The 14,805-nt window shown below is 42.9% G+C and overlaps 1 non-coding gene across 1 annotated transcript; it reads left to right on the top strand.

Annotated features, from left to right (window-relative positions):
• Positions 1-377: 377 nt before the first annotated feature.
• LOC120228817 lies at positions 378-575 on the top strand. Its single transcript, XR_005527602.1, has one exon. It is a non-coding gene; the product is annotated as a U2 spliceosomal RNA (small nuclear RNA).
• The last annotated feature ends 14,230 nt before the right edge of the window (positions 576-14,805 follow it).

Raw genomic sequence — 14,805 nt, 5'->3', positions numbered from 1 at the left:
TAAATACATAATCTCACAATTAGGCCATATGATCGATATTAGCAAAAGAGGGAACAGACTCCCAGAGCAGTAACCTACCCAGTGTCACAGAGGTAACGAAAGGCCGCATCAAGATCAGACTTTACACTACCTGACTGCAAACACTCATGCTCTGGGACTTACCCGCGGGGCTTTGTGACCGATTTTTTTCTCAGCCTCCTCATTCTCTCCCCATTTTCTTCAGCTCTCTCTTCACCCAACCTCAGCCTCCTACCTGGCAGCCTCCACCTTCTCAGAGTAATCTGCCTGACAAGATAAAACCTTCAAATAAGCCCTAGCCAGGCCTAAAATGGCAAATATGGCAATTACCCTAGCTTTTCTCATAAATCACACAAAGCATCGCTTCCCGGCCTTTTGGCTAAGATCAAGTGTAGTATCTGTTCTTATCAGTTTAATAAGTCACCCAAAACAAAAACAAACAACCAAAAAACACAGAGAGTAAAAAAAAAACCCTCTGCCTTTGATGTGCCCAGGAGACATCAGTACCCTAAAAGGACAATACAGTTGGCTCTTGTTCTTTGCAGTAGTTACATTCTGAAGAGTCCTGAGAACACCAAATTAGTGCTCACAGAACCATTGGCCCCAACGGAAATGCAGGGTTAGGGCTCTGCAAACCTCCGGTCACTCCATTTTCATCAGTCAACCCCTACTTAACCTTGTTTTTGTGTTTCTGTTTAAAAACTCCTTATTTGGGGGGGAAAAAAACCCTCCTTATTTGTTATATACCGTGGATTCATTAACATTGAACTCATGGCCGACAGCACTGTAACTCATGCCGGAGCCAAGCCTATCTAACTCACGGGGTTTCTCCATAAGGCATAGCACAGACTTCTTGAACTTGGGAACACTGGACACCACTTCAGCACCATGTTTGGGGCCATTTTATTTTTATTATTATTTTTTTAAAATATTTTTATTTATTTCTAGGAGAGAGAGAGAGAGAGAGAGAGAGACAGCATGAGCAGGGGAGGGTCAGAGAGAGAGGGAGACACAGACTCCGAAATAGGCTCCAGGGTCTGAGCTGGCAGTCAGCACAGAGCCCGACGCGGGGCTCGAACTCACGAACCGCGAGATCATGACCTAAGCGAAAGTCGGACGCTTAACTGACTAAGCCACCTAGGCGATGTTTGGGGCCATTTTAAACAGCAAAGTCATCAACAGCCAGCTCTGAAATGCAAGTAATGTGGCACAAATAAGGCACTAAAAGGGATACCTTGGTTACAGTATGAAAGCAAAGTGTCACCTTGTTCGACCTCAGCCAGGACTGTGTATGTTGAGTGAATTCATGCTTGTCACTCTAAGCATGTCCATGGATGACCACAAAAGTGCCACAGGTTTGGGGCGGCTGGGTGGCTCAGTCAGTTGAGTGTCCAACTTCGTGGTTTGGGAGTTCGAGCCCCGTGTCAGGCTCTGTGCTGACAGCTCAGAGCCTGGAGCCTGTTTCAGATACTGTGTCTCCCTCTCTCTCTGACCCTCCTCTGCTCATGCTCTGTCTCCCTCTTTCTCTCTCTCAAAAATAAATAAACATTCAAAGAAAAAAGTAATTACAAAGCCAGTAGGGAAAAAAATACCCAGCCCTCCAAAAATATTAAAGAATTTAAATAAACCTTATTAATTGCAAGTAGCTACAAAATTAAAGATAAGAAAATCCTACATACCAGAATCTATGAGATAGAGCTAATGTGGAAGTCTGAGGAAAATCTTTAACATGTACATAAATGAACCAGACAAAGATGAAAATAGCTTACATAGCCCCCCTGTCATCTTATAAGTCATAAAATAAAATAAAACTAAATCAAACAACAAAAAGAATAAGGAAGTCAGAAAAAATCCCTACTTCCCCAAAATGCCCATTAATCAAGTGAAAATATTAAAATAAAAGTTTAAACTTTTTTAAATGTTTATTTGTTATACTTGAGAGAGAGAGAAAGAGAGTGAGTGCATGAGCAAGTGGGGGAGGGGGAGAGACAGAGGGAGACACAGAATCTGAGCTGTTAGCACAGAGCTTGATGCGGGGCTCGAACTCACAAACCAGAACCATGACATCATTACCTGAGCCGAAGTCGGAAGCTTAACTGACTGAGCCGCCCAGGCGCCCCTAAAATGAAATTATTAAGAATTAAGAATTACTACAGTGTTCTTGATGTAAGGGAAAACATTCCCCCAAAAGGAATACTTGGGCACTAAGAATTATGTTTTTTTAAATTCTGCCTTGAAAAAAACTATGAAGTTAAGATGAAGAAAAATTGAGAGGGGGGAAAAAGGCTCCATCAACCACAAAATGACAATATTCTTAATATAAAACAAACCTCCCAAAAATCAATAGAATAGAGATGAAGAGCTTAAGTACAAAAAAAAAAAAAAAAGGCAAGTATTATGAAAAGACATTTTAGAAAAGGAAATATAAATGGCTCTCAAACCTCTGAACACATGTTCAGGCTTACTGACAATTGGAGAAATTAAAACAAAACTCTAATATCCCTTTTTTTAAAACTACCAGATGAGCAAAGACCAAATGCTAGATAATGCATGTCCTGCAAAGTTGTGGGAAAAGAGATGCTCTCCTGTACCTCTCTTGACAGCGATTTGACATTGACCTCAAAATTAAAGTCCGTCCTTGACTCCAAAGTTCTACCTCTTGGAATGTAGCCACGAAATCCATTCATGAACTTGTGAAATAAAACATATACAAGTTTATGATAGGAAGTTTATGATAGCATCGTTTATAGTAGCAAAATAATTGGGGCAACTGAAATATATCCATAGTAGAATGTGAGCTAAAAATATTTTGATGTATCGAAGTATCCATACAATGGAAAATATATTAAAAAGCAGGGCCGCCTGGATGGCTCAGTCTGGTTAGCTTCCCACTTCGGCTCAGGTCATGATATCACGGTTCATGAGTTTGAGCCCCATGTCGTCAGGCTCTGTGCTGACAGGTCAGAGCCTGGAGCCTGCTTCGGATTCTGTGTCTCCCTCTCTCTCTGCCCACTCATGCTCTCTCTCTCTCTCTCAAAAATAAAATAAACATTAAAACTTAAAAACAAGCGCTCTCTAACTATGCTGATAGGGATCTCACTTTCAAGATTTATCATTGAAAGTAAGAAGCAAAGTGTAACAAAGAAAAAAATAGGTCTAGAATGGTACCATTTCTGCCCACCAAAATAATATATGTGCATTTAGATATACATGTATAAGCGTAAGCTTGTGTAGCATCCACCTTTTGAGAAAGACGTTAAAGCACTTTGCATTCAGGCACGCGAACGGTAAAGCGATGATAGGCAGGTCCAGTATAAAACAGAGCACTGACTCGGAAATCACACATTTCAGTTTACATTCCTGCTCTGCTGCTGATCAACTCTGTGACTGTGAGCTAACAAAAACATTTACCTCTCTTGCAGTGATTCGTACAAAGACTGGCAGTGATACAGTTTAAAATGGCAGGCATGGAGTAGGCACTTGATAAATGGTAGGTGTTGTGATGGACCCATTTTAAAAGAACTCCATTCAGCCGTGGATACGGCCAGCTTTAGGAAGCCTTAAAAGAGTTCAAGACCCAGGAAAGGCAATGTTTCCGTTCCAGTCTGAAGGCAGAAAAGAGCTGATGCCTCAGTTTGAAGGTAGTCAAACAGGGGGAATTCTCTTACTTGGGGGACAGTCAGACTTTTTGTTCTGCTGAGGCCTTTAACTGATTTTTCCAGGCCCACCTGCATTGGGTAGAGCAATTGTTTTACTGAGCCTACTGATTCAGATGTTAATCTCATCTGAAAGCACTCCAGAGAAATACCCAGAAAAATGTTTGACCAAATATCTGGTACCCAGTGGGCCAGTCAAGTTGACACATAAAATTAACCATTACACAAGGGTATGGGAATGAATAGGGAGTAACCTTGAGAAAACTAGCAAGCCTCCCTGAGAGTCTGGTATAGGATTGGAAGGCACTACTAGAGAACAGATTGACGCAGATCCTAATGGTACAAAATTGCAGAGTAACCGAAGGAGAATTTACCTGGTGCTATTGATGGAAGATGGAGACAGGGGTGGTGGTGGAGGTGAACATGAGGCCATATTCATATGCAGTTTTGTAAACTTGGAATAGCATGAGAGAGGCTTGCACAGACAACTAGGATTTAGAATGAAAGCATAATTGTCCTTATTCATCTGTTGTTCAAGCCAAACTGGATGTCACTGTGGAGCCAGTAAAGGTTAAGGGATTTGGAAATCCATGCAGATGCTTCTGAACAAGAAGTTCTGCTCTTCTGAATGCTGAGTATGAGACGTCAAAGAAGTCCAGTATGGTTCTCTTGCTGTTAGTGTTGATCATCCTGCCCCCGGTCCCAGGATGAGAGCAGGGCCATCAAGGGGCAGGGAGTTCCCTTCAGACTAAACTGACCTCCTTCTTCCAAGGGAGCTCTGCCCAGGGGCTGAAGATATAAATTTAGTAGTAATTTGGCCTTACGATAATAACTCATAAAACTGTGGAACTGAGTGAGACCACCTAGGACAGTGGGTCTCAGCTCTGGGTGCACGTAAGGGTCACCTGGGAAGCTTTTGAAACCTGCCAAAGCCATGGGGCACCCGGGTGGCGTAGTCAGTTGAGCGCCTGACTCTTGATTTCTGCTCAGGTCATGGGATCAAGCCTCGTGTGGGGCTCTGAGCTGAGCATGGAGCCTGCTTGAGATTCTCCCACTGCCCCTCTGTCCCTCTCTCCCACAAGCTCTTTCTCTAAAATAAATAAAATAAAATAAAAACCTGCCAAAGCCAGAGCCCCACACCTGGAGATTCCGATTTCCCTTGTCTGGGGTCCACACATCCCTGCATTTAGAAGCCAAACCCAGATGATGCTCATGGACAGGCAGAGTTGAGAACATCCATCGGGGGAAGAAAAGAGAAATCTCCAGCAAACTTTGAAGCAGTCAACACTGGACATCGATTTGAGAAGTAGTGACCATTGAAGAAAAGGAAAGCCAGAGACGAAGGGTTTTGAGAGAAGGTCAACAGTACCACATGCCCGTCGGTGAATCGGATGATGTTAGAGAAGTGACCAATGCATCAACCGGGAAGCAGTTACCTTGAAAAGAGTGGTGGGGGCAGGAGGCAGATTGGAGTGAGCCGCGGTGGAAAGAACATCACAGCAACATTTTTCAGTTCTGGTCTGAAGACATGGGCATAAACGATGGAGCAGCTGCTGTAGGAGATGGAGGAATGGAGAGCTTTTGACGATGCTGATGGGGATGTCCTAACAGAAAAGAAGAATTCCATGAAGAAGGAGACAAGTGTGGTTACTGCAGGTGTGGTGGCCCTGAGCAAGCCAGAGAGCATGGAGTCCAGATGAGAACCAATCAACCTTAGATGGGAACAAGGATCCCTCCTCGTTGGAACCAAGTTGGAAGACTGAGAAGACATGTACTAGTCATATCTGTAAATTTGGTGGCGAAGAGGGAAGAAAGTCCCCATCTGATCAGGCTTCTATAAATATTTATTTGTATCAACAGGATCAAACGATAAAAAAATAATATTTTGAAGCCACTTCATGGATTATACCATGGACATATTTTCTTGTGAATAAATATTCATCTCAATCATCCTTTTAAAATCACCGCATAGGGGTGCATAGGTGGCTCAGTTGATTAAGCATCTGACTTCAGCTCAGGTCATGGACTCACTTTCATGGGTTCGAGCCCCAAGTCGGGCTCTGTGCTGACAGCTCAGAGCCTGGAGCCTGCTTCGGATTCTGTGTCTCCCTCTCTCTCTGCCCTCCCCTGCTCACACTCTGTCTCTCTCTCTCTCTCAAAAATAAATAAAAATTAAAAAAATTTTAAATAAAGTTACTGCACAGTGGTCCTTTGTATAGTTGACCACTATTTTTTAAATCATTACTCTTGTGGGGGTGGATTGATTTCTTTCCCCATCTTTTGATGATAAATATCTTTACACATGATTTTAAAATTATTTTCCTCCAGTTAGATTTCTGTATAAAGCATCCTTTTATCAGTCAGATGTCCCTTTCTCTCCAATATTTTCATTGCGTCTTTGGGGCAACCAGAATTCTGCTTTATGCACCACAAAGGATATAATTTCTACTTTCTGTAAACTTTCTATGCTAAGTAAAAGTGTCTGCTGTTGATGTGACTTTATTCCCACAGGTCTCCTTTAATATACTGTGGCCTCACAGACTGACTGGAATTAACACTAATTTCAAGTTAATTATATACTATAAAGAGCAGCTTCTCATTTTTCTACTAACACCACCATCAACCTGGAAAACCTTGATTAACCAACCATGAAAAAAACTGCTTCTAGAAGTTGAAAAGCAGCACAGCTTAAATTCCCAAAGATGATTTCTCCTCTCCTTCACATATGCCCCCAACACACACCCTTCCTGTTGTCTTCATTTCTCCATCTTGGTTAGTCTCCCCTGTGCAATTCTTGACTCTCAAAACCTGAGTCTCTATCCTCTGAAGATAAGACTCATAGAAAACTTGACTTAATGCTGCTGATTCCCTTCTGCACAACAGCATTTCGTTCTTGAAATAACACCAAATGCTTGAATTCCCCCTTTACTCTTATTATATCTGGAAGCCACTCTATAGAAAAAATACTTTATTTCTGTCCAATCCCACTGGACTGGGGGTCCAGTATGGAACCCCAAAATGATTGACTCTTGGTCCAAAATTCTTTATAGCCAAGGACACTACAGGAACCAATACATGTTTCTAATGTCAAAGATGAATGAGCTTTTCAAAATGCAAATCTGATCAGCTCCCTGTATTGCTTAAAGCCCTGCAGTGATTATCCAGTGTTCTTGGAATAAAGACAGTCTTCCTCAAGAGGACCTATAAGGACCCTCCTGTGCTCTGGTTACAGATCTCTCCATGCCACTCCTTGGTCTCTGAAAACCATTTGCATTTCTCTTATTTTAGTTTCCTGAGCAAGCCATGCACTCTTCTACCTCAAAGGTCTGTTCTTTTCCTAGGGAACTGTGTTGACATCTGTGTTTGCCTGGCTAGCTATGTCTCATCCTTCAGATCTTCACATAATTGCCATTTCTTCAGGGAAGCCTCCTCTACTCCAGAGAAAGTTAGATTTTCCTATTGTATGATCCCATGGTGCCATGTGATTCTTTCTTGCAGTCCTTACTCATGATGGAAGTTCCATATATAATTTTGTGCTTGTTTGATTAATGTCTATCTCTCTACCAGAGTGTAAAATTCATGAAAACCAGGATGGCATCTAAGGATAGATATGTCTATCATCCAGTACAGCATCCCAATGTTCATTGAATGAATAAATGGCTAAATCTGAGAGTCATGGCCTACAAAAGCTGAAGATGGGTAGTTAAGGAGCTAATTTTATGGTGGTGATATAAGGAAAGCAGGGAGCAGAGACCATCTCATCAAAACCTTCTTTTTTAAAAAAAATTGTTTAAGTTTATTTATTTATTTTGAGAGAAAGAGAGGGAGAGATGAGGGGAGGGGCAGAGAGAGAATCCCAAGCAAGCTTCATGCCATCAGCTCAGAGCCCAACGGCAGCCTTGAATTTACTGACTGTGAGATCATGACCTAAGCTGAAATCAAGAGCCAGACACTCGACCTACTGAGTCACCCAGGCACCCCAATCAAAATCTTCTTAATGTGAGTGGGTAGAAAGGCTTCAGAGAATCCATTAATCTACCATAACTGTCCATGAAGTTTTGTTCAGACATTTATTCCGACAGAGTCCACTGTTTTCACTAAATATTCACATGGGTGCTGACTTTCCCAAAAGATGAGAAACCATTACTCAAATCCAATTTCTAAACAAGGACTAGATAAATGGTCAAAAGTGAAGGATGGTCCTTGGACTCTCTAGCCGGTGTCCAACCCGTTGCCTTTCTACCAAACAATGGTAATCATAATCCATCGGCAACACCTACTTCGGGTGCCTCGTGATCCACTGGAGGATCCACTAAGCAAAGTTAATTCACGCTTTGAAACTCCGGGCTGTTGGGGCATCAGAAACAATGAGAGCGGGCTCGCTGTCTTTCCTCGTCCTCCAGGCTCGCCTCCTCTCTTTGACTCCTTCCCGGCAGATAGCTCTTAAGGCAGCATGCAGCCTAATGCTTTTCATCCACCATTTGCCTCTTGTTCCTAACTAATGAAGCCTCAAGCCCTTGTTGGGCCTTGTTTCTACAAGGCCGGACACCTTCTTTTAACAGGACGTACTTGAAAAACAAGATTATTTTCCTTTGTACTAGAAACAAATGGTGATTAATGTCCTCGTTGTAATTAATCTGTGGTGACAGATTAGGAGTGTGGCAGCAGCTCTTTGGCTGCTGTGGGAGCGTTCCTTGATAGGACAGCTGGTGAGAGGGGACACCAAATTCAATTTGTTTCTCATTTGCATACATATGACAACCATCTGTGCTAATAGCACTGCAATGTCTCCATTAAGGCCCGTGCTAGTGCACAGCCTTCCCAGGCTCCCGTCAGGCCTGGGAGAGGGGGAGCTCGGAGCATAAATATTTGCAGAGGAAAAGCGGTGGGCCTGATGGAACACACCCGACCATGGCCCCTTCCACCGGAAGCTCAGCGCTAAACACGGGCTGAGATCCCCGTCACCGATAGGAGGCCGGTCTTCTTTTGAGAATTCCTGCTCCTTTCATCAAAAAGCCACTACCCTCTCTGTCTCAAAGACCCAACTGAACTACTCATGGTCTATTCCTGATTGGCCGGTTGCTCAAACCAGCTTCACTTTGGTAAAGACCTTTTCATTTTTGTAACTGGCCCATTTATTTTAAAAAACATATATTCATGGAGTATCTGCAAAGTGGGGGTAACTATTCCAGGAATTAACGGGAGAGAAGAGGATTTTGCTTTATGGGGTTTACATGCAGAGCTGAGCCCTGGCACTGCGCAACGTGTAAGCAAAGGACCTTATAGTGTTATGTTCTAAGCAGAGAATCAGAACCAGGTGCAAGGTGGTGTGGGATAGATAGTGGGCGTTGACTCCACTGGGTTTGGTTTTCTGAGAAGTTCTCTCACAGGAGGTGAGATTTAAGCTGCTACCTGGATGACAAGAAGGAATCAGCCAGGGAACATCAAGGGAAAATGTGTCTTTTCCCCCAAAGAAAGAATAGTGAGATTGATGTGTTGAGGAAGAAAAATGGCCAGCATGACTGGGCGGAAGTGAGTGACAAGCAGTGAGTCTGTCTTAGTTTCCTAGGGCTGGAGTAATAAAGTACCATCGGCAAGTTGGCTAAAAACAACAGAAATTTGTTTACAATCCTGGAGGCTAGAAATCAATAACCAAAGTTTTGGCAAGGCCCTGAAAACTCTAGGGAAGAATATTTCCTTCCTTCTTCTAGCTTCTGGTATTGCCAGCGATCTTTACTTTGTAGACACATCACTCCAGCCTCTGCCTTTGTCATCAAATGGCTGTCTTCTGCCTGTGTGTCTGTGTGTCTCTTCTCTTCCTATAATGGCATCAGTCATATTGGATTAACCAGCTAGAGCACATGGGGACTTGAAAGACAGATGAGGCATGTGTGTCATAGTGTAAGAGCTACGGATGACCTTTAAAGACTTATGACAATGAAATGACATGATCCAGTGTCCATGTGGGTATTACAGTTAGATTGGGTGGAAGTGGGGCAAGAGGGAAGAGTGAAGGTAACCATTCACCTTACCTATTTGATTTACATGGTTAGAAAATTCGAGGAGTCCTGTTTTTGTCCTGAATAGTTGGCAAGATGGTGCAACATGCACTGGAAGAGGGAATATTTGTGGGAGGGGGCAGGGAACAGTCTGGAAAGGAAAATCAAGGGCTCCATTTTGGACATGTGAAATTAGAGACACCTATAAGGCATTTCCATGGAAGTATAAAATCAACCTATTTGAGTGTGTGAGTCCAAACATCAGAGGAGAAAAAACGGGTCTTGAGATAGAAATCTGGGAGTCATCAGTTTCAAGAGATTATTTAAAGGCCATGGTGCTAGATGAGATTTCTGTCCAGAAAGAAAGGGACATAGAAAAAAAAAAAAATGAAAACAAGGAGTCCATCCCAAACCCAGAGATACACGATGACTCTCTTTTCCCCGGTCTTCTATCTTTGGGGACATCATGTCTCATGAGTGAGTGCTCTTCCTTACCCTGGATGACTTTGCTCGATAAAACACTGTGTGTGGTGAGAGTCAAGGCTTGGCTGGCCCCTCTCTGTTTCATGCCTCAGCCTTCCCATATTTCATCCTTAATTCCTTTTATCCTGGTGTTGCCCCATGAGGAGAAGGTCCAGGTTCAATATCTTTATAGTCACACACTAGGGTTTCTCAAACCCAGAACTGTTGACATTTGGGGCTTGATAATTCTTGGCTGAAGAGGATCGCCTTATATATTGTAAATGTTTAGCAATTTCCCTGACCTCCGCCCACTAGGTGCCAGTAGTGTTTCCTCACCCCCAGTTGTGACAATTAAAAATGTCTCCAGACATTGAGAAATGTTCTCTGAAAAATGAGGGTAGGCAAAATGACCCCCACTTAAGTACCACTGCCACAGACATAACACAGGACTCTAAATACAGGAGACACTCATTAAACATTTGCCGTTGATGGTGACGGCAATTATATCTTGGCACATGGCTTCTCTTTACCTTCCTCCATCCACAAAAGGAAATAGATTCTTTATTAAAAAGTCTTGTAAACTAGCATCAGAATTTCTCATTAGTCTCCGGCCAGGCCTCCAGACTCCAGACTTCTCCAGAGTTAAAGACAATGTGTGAAGAGTCAGGATGAGGTGTGAAAGGGGGTTATTCATTCAGCCAGTCAATAAATGGCAAAGTTAAACAACAATTGAATTTTAAAAAGCCCTTCTGTGACCAAGGCCTGGTTTGATAAGATAGGGGAGGTTATTACCTAAGAAAAATTGCTAGCACACATTCGAGTGACTTTGCTTCCTAAGTGAAAAGTCATCTTTAGCACAACAGATGTCCTTTTAAAATTTTATCAACCAGAAAAATAGAGGGGGGAGAATGCAAACAAGACCATTAAAATGTAATCTAGAGCCTACAAATTAATAAAATGGTAGGACAATCAGATTGAAACGGCATGGAATCAAATGATATGTAGCTGTCTTTGTGGTGCATCGTAGCTCCAGAAACCTTGAAGATTGAGTATATGTATGGAGCCTGCTGGCAGCTTGGAGACCATAGTCTTTCCTAGCGGCCCCCAGTACAGTCGTAGAAGTTTTGTGGGGGGGGCGGGCATTATAGATAGCAGGTGTTTGCATCAGAAGCTGGGGTGGGGGTGGGGGTGGCATTATAGATAATGTGTATTTGCCAAAGAGCCCTCTTGAAGACCTTCCCATGGGTCCACACTGAATCACGATCTTCAAATTGAACCACTTTGTCGAGTAGAGATACAGAAAATGGAAACCAATGTAAAAGAAATCCCATCTCTCTAGACAAGAACTCTTAGGAATTTGGCTGCCTGTCTCCTTCCTCCTGAGCTCCAGGTTCTGCTCGATCCTCCAAGGTGGAGGTGTGTCTGCTTCCCATGCAAGAAGGAGTCTTGGATTAGCTAGGATTGTTCTGTGACATGAATTCAAGGGGACAGAAGAATTAGAAAGGAAACAAAAGGCATTCCCAATGAAGGGCTTGCAGAAAATTACATTGCGTGGAGAAACAGTAGTATTCAGGTTATAGTGACAGCATTGCAAACCACCCCACAATGTAATGCTTTAAAGAAACAACAATTTAGGGGTGCCTGGGTGGCTCAGTCGGTTCAGCATCCGACGTCGGCTCAGATCACGAACTCATGGTTCGAGAGGTGGAGCCCCGTGTAGGGTTCTGCGTTGACACGGATTCTTTCTCTCCTTCTCTCTCTGCCCCTCCCCAACTCGCACTTTCTTTCTCGTGAAAATTAAATACATAAACTTAAAAAGAAGAAACGACAGTTTATTTTTTCACATCTGTGGGTTAGATGGGTAATTCTACTTCTTTTGGTTTGGGCGGAAGTATTACAAAGTCTTAAATGGCCATACCCACATAGCTGGCAATCGATGCTCACTGGGAGCTCAGCAGGGGCTGTTGGTGAAGGTTCTTGGTTCTCCTCTATGGGGTCCCTTCCACATCGCTGCTTGGTCTTCCTTACAACATGGCAGCATCTTTCCAAGAAGGAAGCTGCAGAAGGAAACATCGAGAAGCTGTTAGTCTGTTAAAGCCTGAACTCGAAAGAACTAGCATATTACTCTAACTAAATTCCTTTGTTATTCACTATAGCAGTTACAGGGCCAGTCTAGATTCTTATGAGGACCCTCGCCCCTCCCCCCAATATATTTGTCACATAAGTTCTTGGGTAATAATTGGCACTGATGGCGTAAATGACCTGTTTATTAATAGCACCGATAGCCGGATGATTGCACAAGAGAAATGGATCATGTGGTATCACTGTAATAAGCCTTCAAAGGTCATCTGTGGCTCTTACGCTATGATCTGCATGCCTTACCTGGCTCTCAAACTCCCATGAGCAGGAGTTGGTTAATCCAATATGGCTGCCGTCAATTTAAGAAGAGAAGAGACACACAGATACACGGAAGATGTCCATGTGATAACAGGGGCTACAGGGAGAGATCATCCTTGGACACTAGCAGCCGCAACAGACTCATCATTCGACATTCGACTCCATACCTAACCCCTCTGGTGTATTTTGAGAATCTGTGACTTTTCTCTAGAGCCCAGTAGTGTCACCTTGTAAGAGTACTGGATGCACAAGAAAAAGAGGGCTTGCCTTCCTGCAATTGTATATGTGCAAGTGCCGACTACATATACTTGTATGAATTTAAGGAGCATTCGAGGGCCAGAAGGAATGACTCTCTTTATAAACAGCATTTAGCTTTGAGGGCCAATTATTCCCCACGCTGCTGTGACAAGGACATATACATAGGAAATGATCAAGAGCCATAGTCATCTAATCAAGTTCTTAATAAATCCCATTTCCCTTCTGTCTTCTGACATTTACTCAAGGAAGGAGTAAAGAGCGGACTCTCTTTCTTTTAGAAATGGCTACTTCATAGAGCTAGTACCAGAATTAAGTGAAAGAATATAAGATTACTTTCCAGAGGGTGAGTGCTCAAGGATGTTAGACGGTGATGAAAATAGCTAACGCCAGTATCTGATGTAGTAAGTGCTTAATAAAAGACAGCTAATATTGTTCAAGAAAAGCTTTTTTAGGGGAAGAATGGTAAAGGGATAGGTTGTAGTCCCTCTGAATGGGGCGAGGGTAACATGAGGGCTCGGAAGCTTGGGGTCAGGAGAAGGGCGATGTTCTGTCTGCCTCAAGAGGCATTTGACAGAGCTCTCTTTAATATCAAATTATCAGAGACAGTTTTGGGATTTTCATTGGCACAGACACACTTCCCCCCTGAGCCCCGGAATAAATACTTAGCAGGTCAAAGGTCGGTTCATTAATCTCCTCACTTGTCTGTTTGTTTGGACATACGGATGCGCCATTGTGAAGGCAATTTAAGCAAAGGCTGAAAGAAATGGAGACCAGGGAAGATGTGCATTCTAACTCATTTAGTACTATCGCTCGGTGTGTGAGAGGGGAGAAAAATGCTTTAGATGCAATTCTCTGTTTTCAAAAAAAAATTCTCTGTAGTCAAAATTGGAAGCTCGTGACTGGGTTCTGTTTGTTTGTCCCTGTGTTTGTTTATGCAACTTGCCTTCTCGCTGGCATTTGATCAACTTTTCTTTCCTGAGTAAATTTTTATTTTGCTGCATTAGGCAAAGCCTTGTCAGGCAAGCTCTATGTAAATTTTCACCCTGTACCTTGGTATCAGTACTATCCTCAGGCTTGACATGAATTCAGCACATCTTTAACCATCTCTGAGGGGCCCCAGAGAAGCCTCATTCTAAGAGATGTGGAAATAAAAGCAGAGAAAAGACATTTTCTGCAGAAGTGTAATGAGGGTGATTTTGACTCAGGTTATCCTCATGAGATGCAGTGTCATTTTTATGAATTGCCAAGACACCTCTCCATTTGGATCCAAGTAACCTGAAAACAGTCAGTTGCCCTGGAGTCTTTCTGGGAAAAAAGCCCTGGGGAAGAGAATTAGTCACTTGCTTCTATAGACCAGAGGAGAGCAAAGAAGGTAGATCTTGCGTGTTCACTGTCTACCTCTTCGGAAGTTGTGGTGGGCAGACTTCAAGGGGACCCCCATGATCCCTGCCTCCTAGAGTTCACACAGCTGTGTGACCCCTTCTTCTTGAGTGTGTGGAGGGCCTATGACCTGCTTCTAATCAATAGGGTATAGAAAATAATCATGGGATATCATCCCCATGATTGTGAGATCCTGAGTTTGTGCTAATTTTTATGGCAACGATGGGAAACTAATAAAGATGACCTCTTTCACATATCTGGCATTTGGTAGTTGTTTCTTTTTGGTTGTTCTGGGGTCCTCAGCTCTACAGCACCCCCAACCCCAAGCTGCCCTGGCCTGCTATGTGACAGTCTCAAGGTTCCAAAATCCAGAGCGAAGACAGAGTTCCAATGCACGTCTTTAATTCTCTCCTTGATCCATGTTTATTACTGTTCCATCACCCAGAGTAGATCATAAGGCCAACCTAGATTCACATGTGTAGATAAAATCTCCAACTTAAAAAATATTTTTAAAATTTATTTATTTATTTTTTAATGTTTTATTTATTTCTAGGAGAGAGAGAGAGAGAGACAGCGTGAGCAGGGGAGGGTCAGAGACAGAGGGAGTCACAGACTGAAACAGGCTCCAGGCTCTG

Source organism: Hyaena hyaena, unplaced genomic scaffold (assembly GCF_003009895.1).
Source record: "Hyaena hyaena isolate Hyena2069 unplaced genomic scaffold, ASM300989v1 scaffold_27, whole genome shotgun sequence".
Lineage (NCBI taxonomy): Eukaryota > Metazoa > Chordata > Mammalia > Carnivora > Hyaenidae > Hyaena > Hyaena hyaena.
Note: the sequence above shows the minus strand (reverse complement) of the source record. Positions and strands in the feature narration are given on the sequence as shown.